The sequence below is a fragment of the Dermacentor variabilis genome, chromosome 3 (assembly GCF_050947875.1).
Source record: "Dermacentor variabilis isolate Ectoservices chromosome 3, ASM5094787v1, whole genome shotgun sequence".
Lineage (NCBI taxonomy): Eukaryota > Metazoa > Arthropoda > Arachnida > Ixodida > Ixodidae > Dermacentor > Dermacentor variabilis.
Window position 1 is genome coordinate 63250328 of NC_134570.1, and position 10970 is coordinate 63261297.

Genomic DNA, 10970 nt, shown 5'->3' on the forward strand with positions numbered 1-10970 from the left:
TTTTACAGCTATTTGAATAGGCCGCGTTGGAGTTGGGCCCGAGCTAAAGCTTCCTGTTAAATACTTTGTCTAGCGATCAAATACATGGATAATACCTGCAGTGCCATTGCCAAACATGCTGCAAACGAATTCTTGAACGCTAGACACTGTCAATACAAGTAAAATATGTATTTTTTCATAAAAGAATGTACTCGTATGTGCCAAAAATTGTGCCCAACATAACTGATATCAACGCTTCCATGTGTTTTGTCTGTTTAATAAGTATAGAAAATATCACACGATCTTTAGAACTAAATCAATTCGAAACCAGCAAAGCAGTGCATTCCGCTGAAATGGAAAATGTAAAGGCCATGAAATGAACAAGTTGAGGACAAATATGTTAATGAAACTTCGTCATTCAAGATCCTTGTTTATATTCTTGTATATGTGCAATGGCCAGTGAAAAATCTCAATGACGCAGTCATTTGTTCCAATGTATTACGCAGGAGCAGCTGATCACCGGTCGTGTATCGTGAGTAATTGCACCGAAATTATAGTCGCAACAGAGAGCACGTATAAAAAGCAGGAGTTCTGCAATATATACGAGGGCAAGTCAAATAAAAGTGAGCCAATGTGAATATATGACAAAGAGGGTACTTTTTGGGGAGTGTAGTCCCGCAACTGAAAATCTAAGGCACCTGTTTGGAAATGTCAATGCACCTTTCACATGAAAAGTTTATGAGAACTTTATACCCATAAAGTTCCGGAATTGACATCCACGCGCTCCGTCGATTCCATGATAGAGTAGATTCCACGGCGAACCCGTTCACCATCAAAACGCCCTTGGAACTTTGTGATCGGATGGGGCTGCTTGCGTTATGTGACTCCCGGTACATGGGTGTTGCCGCGAAGTCCAGCCCGAGTTCCCAATTTTCGCGCTGAAATGTCTTTTCGAACGTAAAAAAGACGTTCTAGACAAAATCCAGAATGATTTCCGGCGTTGGGAGTTGCTTTGGTGGGCGGTGCATGGACAGCACGAAAATTTTGGGGGGGGGGGGCGAAGCTGAAGCTCCATAACCCCCCCCCCCTTGTCTACGCCCCTGCAAAGAACTACCCACCTCGACGTGCTTCTTAGCGGCCACGCAGTCACCGCCTTAGTAGACACAGGAGCCGATTACTCCGTCATGAGTGGACCCATCGCCGCCTTGTTGAAGAAAGTTACGACTGCGTGGGAAGGCCCGCAAGTTCGGACCGCTGGAGGAGACCTCATAACGCCGACTAAAATGTGCAAAGCAAGAATTACCATTCATGACCGGACTTGCCCTGCCACCTTCGTTATCCTCCAACAGTGTTCACGAGACATCATTTTCGGTATGGACTTCCTGAACAAACACGGCGCAATCATCGACCTGAAGTCGAAGTCCATAACGCTGTCGCAAGATCAGGCGATACCGCCGGAGAGCCCTCGTAGTCACTACGCTTTGAGTGGGCTCGAAGATCAAGTGAGCATCCCGCCTCGCTCCAGCATTGTTATTTCGGTCGGCACCGAAACACCCGCTGACGTAGAAGGCGCCATCGAAGGCGACCAACATCTACTGCTCGACGGCGAAATTTGCGTCGCAAGAGGGATCGCTCGACTGCACGGAGGAAACAGGAAAGTGTTGCTGACAAACTTCAGCCAGGAGTTCAAGCACATCAACAAGGGCACGACGATCGCATACATCGAGCAAATTATGGAAAACAGCAATGCGTTTGTCCTCTCGGATTCCGCCGCATCTACCCCGACGACCTTAGTTCCCGAGCCAGACTTCGACATAAATCCAAGTCTCCCCGCGATTAAGCACCAACAGCTCAGCAGTCTACTTCGACGATACAAAGAGTGCTTTTCGACGTCATCAAGTATTCGACAAACACCAGTCGCAAAGCACTGCATAACAACCGAAGAGTGCGCTCGACCACTCCGCCAGAGCCCTTATCGAGTTTAGACGCAAGAATGCGAAGCTATAAGACAAGTTGACGAAATGCTGCGCCATGACGTCATCCAGTCGTCAAAAAGCCTGTGGGCATCTCCTGTAGTCTTGGTGAAGAAAATGGACGGGACTCTGCGTTTCTGCGTCGATTATCGTTGTCTGAGCAAGATCGCGAAGAAGGACGTATACCCCATCACACGGATAGACGACTCATTGTAACGGCTCTGCAACGCTAACTACTTCTCGTTGATGTACCTCAAGTCTGGCTATTGGCAAATAGAAGTCGGCGAAAGGGATGGCGAAAAGACCGCCTTGATCACCCCAGACGGCCTCTACGAGTTCAAGGTTATGCCATTTGGACTGTGCTCGGCGCCTGCAACGTTCCGGCGCGTGATGAACAGGGTTTTAGCAGGATTGAAGTGGCAGACCTGTCTCGTTTACTTGGATGACGTCGTTGTCTTCGCCGGAAATTTCGACGATCATCCTAGGCGGCTTGAAACGGTACTAGAGGTCGGAAAAGGGCCGCTTCGCTTACGACAAGCTTCCGTTTATAGGCCACATCATCAGCAAATCTGGAGTCCGCCCCGGTCCGCAGAAGACAGCTGCCATCGCAAAGTTCCTGCAGACCATCGACAAGAAGGCAGTGCGTAGATTCCTTGGCATGTGTGCCTGCTATAGACGCTTTGTCAAGGACTTTTCGCGCATCGCGCAGCCGCTAACACATCTAACCAAATGTGATATCGAGTTAAAGTGGGAAACGCCGCAGGCCGATGCATTTCAAGAACTAGAACGACGCATGCAGTCGCCGCCGGTACTTGCACACTTCGACGATGATGCCGATACCGAAATCTACACTGACGCCAGTAGCCTAGGCCTCGGTGCCGTCCTAGTCCAGAGGAAAGACGGACTTGAGCGGGTGATATCTTACGCTAGCCGGTCGCTGTCAAAAACGGAAGGCAATTATTCTACGACTGAAAAGGAATGCCTCGCCATCATTTGGGCTACAGCAAATTCCCGCCCTTACCTCTATGGGAGGTCATTCAAAGTGGTCAGCTACCGTCACGCGTTGTGTTGGCTGGCGCGGTGGAGCCTCAGACTACGAGAATACGACATCACTGTAACCTACAAGTCCGGACGAGAACGCTCAGATGCCGATTGCCTATCACGCGCCCCCATTGACCTGCCGCCGCAAGATGACGAGGATGACGACGCCTTAATTCTTGGAATAATAAGCGCGAAAGACTTCGCTGAACAGCAACGAGCAGACGCCCAACTAAAAGGCCTCGTCGAGTATTTGGAAGGACACACCGACGTTGTCCCTAGGGCATTTAATCGCGAATTGTCTTCGTTCAGGCTTCAAAACAACCTAATCGCGAAGAACTTCTCACCAGTCCGCGCCAACTACCTCCTTGTTGTTACGTCGGCGCTGCGCCCAGGGCTACTGCACGCCCTACATGACGATCCAACCGCTGGGCAGCTCGGTTTCTCCTGGACGCTATCGAGGATACAAGAAAGGTACTACTGGCCGCGCCTAACCGCCAATGTCGCCCGTTACGTGAAAACCTGCCGAGACTGTCAGCGACGAAATACAATACCGACAAGGCCAGCGCGATTACTACAGTCGATCAAGCCTCATTAACCGACGTTTCAGCACATGGGGATGGACTTGTTGGGACCGTTTACGACTTCAGCTTCTAAAAATAAATGGATCGTCATGGCGACGGACTATCTCATCCTCTTCGCTGAAACTAAACTCTACGGAAAGGCAGCGCAGCCGAAGTGGCAAAATTTTTCGTCGAGAACATCCTGCTGCGACATGGTGCTGCGTAAGTCCTCATCACCGACAGAGGAACGGCTTTTACAGCAGAGCTCACCCAAGCCATTCTGCAATACAACCAGAAAAGCCACAGAAGGACAACTGCCTACCACCCGCAGACGAATGGTCTCACGGAGCGCCCGAACAAGACCCTCGCCGACATGCTAGCAATGTACGTCGACGTCGTGTACAAGACGTGGGATGCCGTCCTGCCGTACAAACCTTCGCTTACAACACGGCGGTGCAAGAAGCAACACAGATCACGCCGGTCAATCTGGGTTACGGCAGGAAGCCGACGACGACGCTCGACGCCATACTGCCGCTCCTCACTGACGAAGATAATCTTGACGTCGCTACCTACCTCCAGCGCGCCGAAGAAGCCCTAGAGCTCGCCCGCCTACGGCTCAAGAACCAGCAGCGTAGCGACAGCCGACACTAGAACCTCCGACGACGCTGCGTCCAGTACCAGCCTGGCGACCGTGTTTGCGTTAGGACCCCATTACGTCGACGAGGACTGAGTAAGAAACTATTGCGACGCTATTTTGGACCCTACAAGGTCGTCCGACGTATTGGCGAACTGGACTATGCGGTTGTGCCAGACGGCATTTCTCATTCACAGCGGCGCCGCTCACGACCTGAAGTAGTTCATGTTGTGCATCTTAAGCCGTTTCACCAGCGCTAATGAACTTTGGGGACGTCGCATAGCTGAACTTTCGATTTTTTCTGGACTGCGTCACCTTGGGCTTTGTTTCTATGTTTTCACTTTGCTTAACAAGTGTCCTTTTGTGTTTTACTCTCCTGTTATGTTTGCAGCATCGGGACAATGACTTTTGAGAGGGGGGAATTGACACGTGAACTCGTTTATCTTTTACGAGTGAGCGCTTTTACCGTCCACGAAATGTTATCGCTCAGCGCAGGTCGCGTCTACATGTATCGGAGTTTCTAGAATGTTATCGATGCTTCTATCCGCTGTCTGTCGTCGCCGAACTTTGTGTAATCAGATTGCATTGTATGCGCGACGCGAATGGCATAGAACTTTGTGGAAGGCATGCGGGTCCCAGCGATTACTCTGGAACATTCGACGACTGACCTGTATACGCCGACGCACTTGACCCGCTACTCAGATTTTCGACGATCACCGACTGTGTTCGCTGCTGTCGCGGTTCTTTGAGCGTAGCCTGTTTTTGAGGGCACAAGTTCGCCGAATGAAACGCGAGTTCCGTCTTTCCCAGTTTGGCTGCTTTCTTTACCGTCACTACCACGTGGCAACAAAGGAATACTCCGCACTTGACAAAGAGAGAACAGCCCGCGCTAGGCTCCAATCATCGTCGTCGTCTTCTCACTGCTCGCCTCTTCGTCATTGTAAACATTGTTCCGGAGCACTACCCCAGGCGGCGAAAGCGCCGTCCCGGAGCGACTAAAGGTCGGACTCGGAAGCAGTTTAGTAGGCCTTGAGCCTACTGACGTGCACGACATCAGTAGAGGCCAGAGTAGAGGACGAGGTTGAGCTCACAGGAGCGATTTCGTACGTCACAGGCGTCACCTGGTGCAGCACGCGGTAGGGCCCTGTGTATCGCGAAATGAGCTTTTCGGAAAGTCCAACGTGACGAGAGGGTGACCACAGGAGAACAAGCGCACCAGGCGAAAAGTGTACGTCATGGTGGCGGGCGTTGTACTGACGCTGCTGAGTGGTTTGCGAGGCCGTCAGTCGAGCACGGGCAAGCTGGCGTGCATGGTAGGCGAGAGCGATGGCGTGGCGCGCATACTCGCTTGTTGAGATCGCAGCACGAGGAAGTGCCGTGTCAAAGGGCAAGGTCGGCTCGCGACCATACAGTAGGTAAAATGGAGAAAATCCGGCGGTGTCGTGCAGGGAAGAATTGTACGCAAATGTGACGTTAGGAAGGGCAATGTCCAAGTCTTGGGGGTCCTTGGAAACGTACTTGGAGAGCACATCAGTAATAGTACTGTTTAACCGCTCTGTCAAGCGATTGGTTTGAGGATGGTATTAGGTACTCAGCTTGTGTTGAGTGGAGCAGAAACGCACAATATCGGCGATAACTTTCGAGAGGATGTTACGACCACGGTCAGTTAGCAGCTGACGCGGGCCTGGTGCGCTTGTTCTCCTGTGAGCAGTCGCGGCCTCCGCGCTGTACGGAGCCGTGTCCGCGCCTCCGCACCAAAGAGAAAGAGAGAAATCGCGTGACGGCGCGCTGTTCTCTTTCACGGCCGTTATGAGCGAGCATGAGCCGACCGCGGCTCATGCTCGCGGTCGCATCCGTCCGTGCGCTGGAATCGTGCCAACTGCAAAACCCCTCAATGTCCCAAAGTAGCGCCATTCACTTCCCTCCTCCTCCGCTCGGCGCGGCCCCGACGGTGGCGCCGCCGGTGGTGGGCCTGCCGTAGCAGACGACGACTAACACGCTCCCCAGAAAAGTTCGTTCGAGCCCTGCGGAGCAGTTTTTTGAGTCGAGATCGCGAAGAGTTTGAAGCGGTGGCGTTTTTGTTGCTTTTGTGCTTTTCCTCCTTTTCCGCGCGCTATCGACGGAGTAGCTGCTGTGCTTGGGCCGCGTTCTTTGTGTTAGACGTGGGCGACGGCGAAGGACCACCACCGGCGGCTGAAACGCTGCACTCGCTCGAAGTTCTGAGGCGTGCTATGGCCGCGGATGAAATCAGCGATGACACGTGCACGCCTTCTTATGGATTTGAACAAAGTCTGCTAAGTGACCTGACAAAGAAAAAGAAGCAGGAGGAGATTAGACTTTTTCTTCAAGAAATAAATGCTTTTTACGTGCGTGTGCCTGAGTGAATTCACCTCTGACTCTTAAATTTATCTAGTTTTCATTTTCCCGATGATACGAATTTCGGCTAATACAAATATTTTTCGTGACCCCGTGAGATTCGTATCATCGAGATTCCACTGTATAATGCAATTCGAATAGCATCTGCTGTTTGATTCGAAACTCACTATTCAGAATTTTTGAGTATTTGTTTCTCTTCGCATATCAGGGGACTAACAACACTTACCACCAGCCCATAGAAATGAAGACAAATGCAAGTGGAGACTTTCTAATGATTAGGCTGCGAGGGAGCAGGAGCTGCTATGCCGAATTACCAAATTTTGCCACTGTAGTACTATTGAACTAGCTAAGTGACATATCTCAAAAACTTATTTTACAAATGAGTTGGTTTTTTTTATAACAAAAGTGATTAAGGCCTGTTTTGAGATTGCTTGGTTAAAACTCGTTGCCTAAAAATATAAGCGGACGAAAGTTTTTATTTCTAGCGGCAGAAGCATTTCCTGCCACCATGTAAATGAGCTGTCATTTGCTTATTGCAGTGGTTCTTGCATTTTCAAAACATGCGCTGCATTTCCTTCTTGTTGAAATTCATTATTGTTATACAATAATTTCATGTTGCTGTGGTCACTGCCTTTCCTTAATTGCAGGGAGCTTTTGCCCATCTCCTGTCACTCGGTATGCTTCTACCTCACGAGATCCAGTTGCTTCTAGCCAAGGTATGGCGAAACTAACATTTTTGTGCAGAGAGGTACTCAGCATTGATAGTAAAGTGGCTAAGCCTCCTGTATTTGGCTGAACATTGTGTCTCTATCAGGGACCTGATGCCTGTGCTTTAAATTAGGCTACAAGTGATACTAGCATAAGTACTTCTAAGCTCTATGATCTATAGGCTAAAAGTATGTTTAAACCAATCCAGTTAGCATTTTTTGTCAATTTTTCTAGTTCTCTAAAAGAGCTATAAATTGGGCTACTTGGTGTGCATTCACTTTTTTTCTTGTGCTACGTACAGTAGGACACAACAGGACGTCAAGATGACAGTCGTCGCTAAAGAAAAAGTTAATATAACCAGGGAAATCCTAGAGGCTTTAGAAATAGAATAAAAAGACAACTGCGTGAGCACCCTTTAATCATGCTAACAAAAGCCGAAATCACTTGCGCAATGAATGCATACACACACAGAATGTACTTATAGAATCATAACCAGAAACGTGAGAACGCGATCCGAGTGTAGCTGCTGTAATCATAGTTCACGCAGTCGCAATACTTCGTTGTGTGCTTTAAGATAATGTGGTATGATCTGACGATAAACCAGTTGGTAGTTTGCGCTCTCGTGTGTCACTTCGTGTCCGCTTCATATTCAGTGTCCGGTTTGTCCCTGTTGCATCTTACTGTACATAGCGCAAGAAAAAATAAATGTTGGCTATTTGTAACCACCATTGCTGGTATAATTAGGCGAAAATATTTGCGGTTTGAGTCAGATTTTCTCTGCATATAGTTTTATTAATATATGTACAATACCTAATTTTGTTCCTTTTCTAACCACTAGATGATCATATTCTGTTAACATCTGATGAAACATATATTTAGTAGTTTGTTTTATGAGTGCTTGTAACTTACTCTTGTTCAGAGTTTTCCCTTTCTGTTTGACCGATTAGACCCGACATTCTTTTGCCCTTCTGCTTGAATGAGGTTTTCACAGAAACCTAAATATTATTTATATACTTGTACATCTTATATATAAGACGATGATACCATTAGTCTAAAATGCTCTGATATTGTTTACAGAAAAAGCAGCCGATGCCCCACACTTCAGGAAATATTTGATCTTGTACAATAGCTTCACATGAGACAGCTTGGTACGAATCACATTAAATGCACTGCTTGATAGAGCAAACACTGATACTTCCGTGTGTTGTTAAAGGGACTAACGCCAAATTTCATGCTTAGAACTTAGCCTTGCTGGGTCACCCTGATTACTGTGTTTCATGAACATGAATGCGTCTTGAATGAAAAAATTGCAAGTGGTTTGAAAATATTGCATTTTAGCCATGTGAAATATTGCCTGGGTAGCCAAAACTTGCGTGATCTAGCTACACCGAAGCAGTACAAATATCTGTAAAAGCTGTTTTCTTGGAGAATTAGGAATTTTGCAAGGTGGTAAAGTTAAACTATAGACCTTATCAGGCAAGGATGGCTTGTGCAAGCTGACGCGGTGCTGCTTGAATGTGTTGCCGTTGCGTGCTGTGGAACGATTTGGACATGTTTTAGATTGTTTTCCGCGAACTTTAAGTCATGTCAATTCATATGAGGTCATTGGGAAACCACTGTGTAGCCTTTCAGTGCAGTTGTAACCACAGTGTGCGGGAATTTCTCTTGGCTGCATATATGCTTGCGACGTGCATCAGCAGCTTAGGTGTGCACGTGCTGTTAACTATTTTCGCAGTATCGGTTTCCGCTTCACGAGGAGTAGCGATGTCTGAATGGCCATTGTGAATTCGAAAATTTTCTCATTGTGATCACATGTTGTGGTAACTAAAACAGAAAAGGGTGCTCGTGTATGGCCAACCCAGTGCGACCCGGAAGCGCCAATCATGATAAAATATTTGCATTGGTCACCGGCATAGTTCTCACGCATTTCAAGTCCAGTAGACTTGAAATCACCATGCTATATCTACACGAGCCTCCTGTATGGCGTTACTCAACACAGCAATCACTGCGGTTGGTAAACCAGCATGATGCATATAGCTTTGTGCATCGGAATTGCCTTTTTGCCGTGTAAAGCAGTAACGTCCAAAGGGGATCGCACAGAAAGAATCTGGCGGCCATTTGCGAGGACGCCATTTCCGTAAGACGAGTGAGGTGTCGTAGAGGATGGGATGAACAAAGCCAAAGAAAAAAAAAACCTGTTCTCATCCTCCTCTTCCACGAGAAAAAAAAAATGGGCTAACGTTGCAATAAGACCTTGCATGGTCATGCCACATGCTTGGATCATGTGCTACAAGGAACAACCACATCTATAACCCAGCAACTACCACTGCTTCGGATGCTCGCGCAGTCTACAGATGAGCATTCGACAAGTGTAATTCACTATATACGGCATGCTGTTATTACCAACAACAACTATGTTATTCGCGGGCAGAAGCCTTGTCCAACAAACAAGGTAGTCCCGCAATGTATCTGCAGGTAACAGTTCCAACGCTTGTCAAAGTAAACAGTACAACAAAAATTGCATTTTACAAGAACTGAGGCCTGCACACTTACTGCTTTTGTAACATTTAATGACAACTTTTCACTACAGGAGGTTAGCTTGTGTCAGTTCGCAGGAGTTTCTTTGCTGCTTTAAAGATATGGTAATTTAAGAGATATGGTAATTTAAGAGATAAAATGTTTTTTCCTATCATTGCAAGATTATCTTGCAATGACAAAATTCAAGGTGTAGTTTAAATGTTTGTCAAATCATTTAAACATAACAAAACGGTTCTTCACTGAACTTCTATTTGGATAGTAACTATCTGGACACTCCAAGTGCATTTATGCCGTCGGCGTCGCCGTGAGATTCCGTATAAAATCCAACGGCGATAAAACCGTCGCTGTGTGTGCGAGTGAAAGCGTGTGAGGGTGAGCCGCCAACCGCAGCTTATTCTCGAGCATGCGAGTGAGGAAAGTGGCCGGAAGCGCGTGGACTTAGTTCACTCGCGGTACACAGGGAGGAGGAGTCGGTAGGGGGGGGGTGCGTTCTGCTGTCGTGGCTGCTGCTGACGGAGCTGCCGCGTGGGCACTGTACCTTGAAAGCGATCTGCTTTGTGGCCGAAGTGTGCGCCCGCGGGGCCTCATCTTCAAAGCAATCTGCGATGGGTACGAAGTGCATATGCCGAGTGCTGGTAGCTTAGTATGCGCTGTGCTTTCGGTGTTCGCGTTGAAGCGAGACAAGCGACAGGGCGAAGGTCAATTTTCCTGCTGCTGCTGGCGTTCTTTCCAGGTTTTGACGAATTTCCGCGGTCATCAAGCGAGATGTGTTCATGTTTACCTGTACGCACGTGACACCGTGCTTGTTTACTTAGTAAGCGAACATTTACAACTTTATACAGATGATAAAACTACTATCCTTACTTCGGATAGCTGTCTACTAATTTGCTATCGCAATCGATGCTTCGCTTTTTGGGCGAAGCGGCAACTTTTTTTATTCATGTATTGCATTTCGTGTTGCAGGTTGGCTATTTCTCTATGAAAGGTGGCAGCGATGCAAAAGACGGAGTTCGCGGGGTGCTCTGACAAATCGTCTCCAAGACAGTTGCACTGCAGTGCAGCTGGGCTGGCTCCTGAGGGAAAAAATTTCCATTCAAAAGCCTCACAAATGTGCTGCATCTTTTGCTTGGTAAGCATCAACGTAAAACAAATAGTACTTTG

At 47.9% G+C, this 10970-nt stretch overlaps 1 protein-coding gene across 1 annotated transcript in view; it reads right to left on the bottom strand.

Annotated features, from left to right (window-relative positions):
• The window catches only part of LOC142575755 (uncharacterized), a 78968-nt gene that overhangs the window by 22780 nt on the left and 45218 nt on the right, over nucleotides 1-10970 (bottom strand). The gene's annotated exons all lie outside the window — the stretch shown is intronic.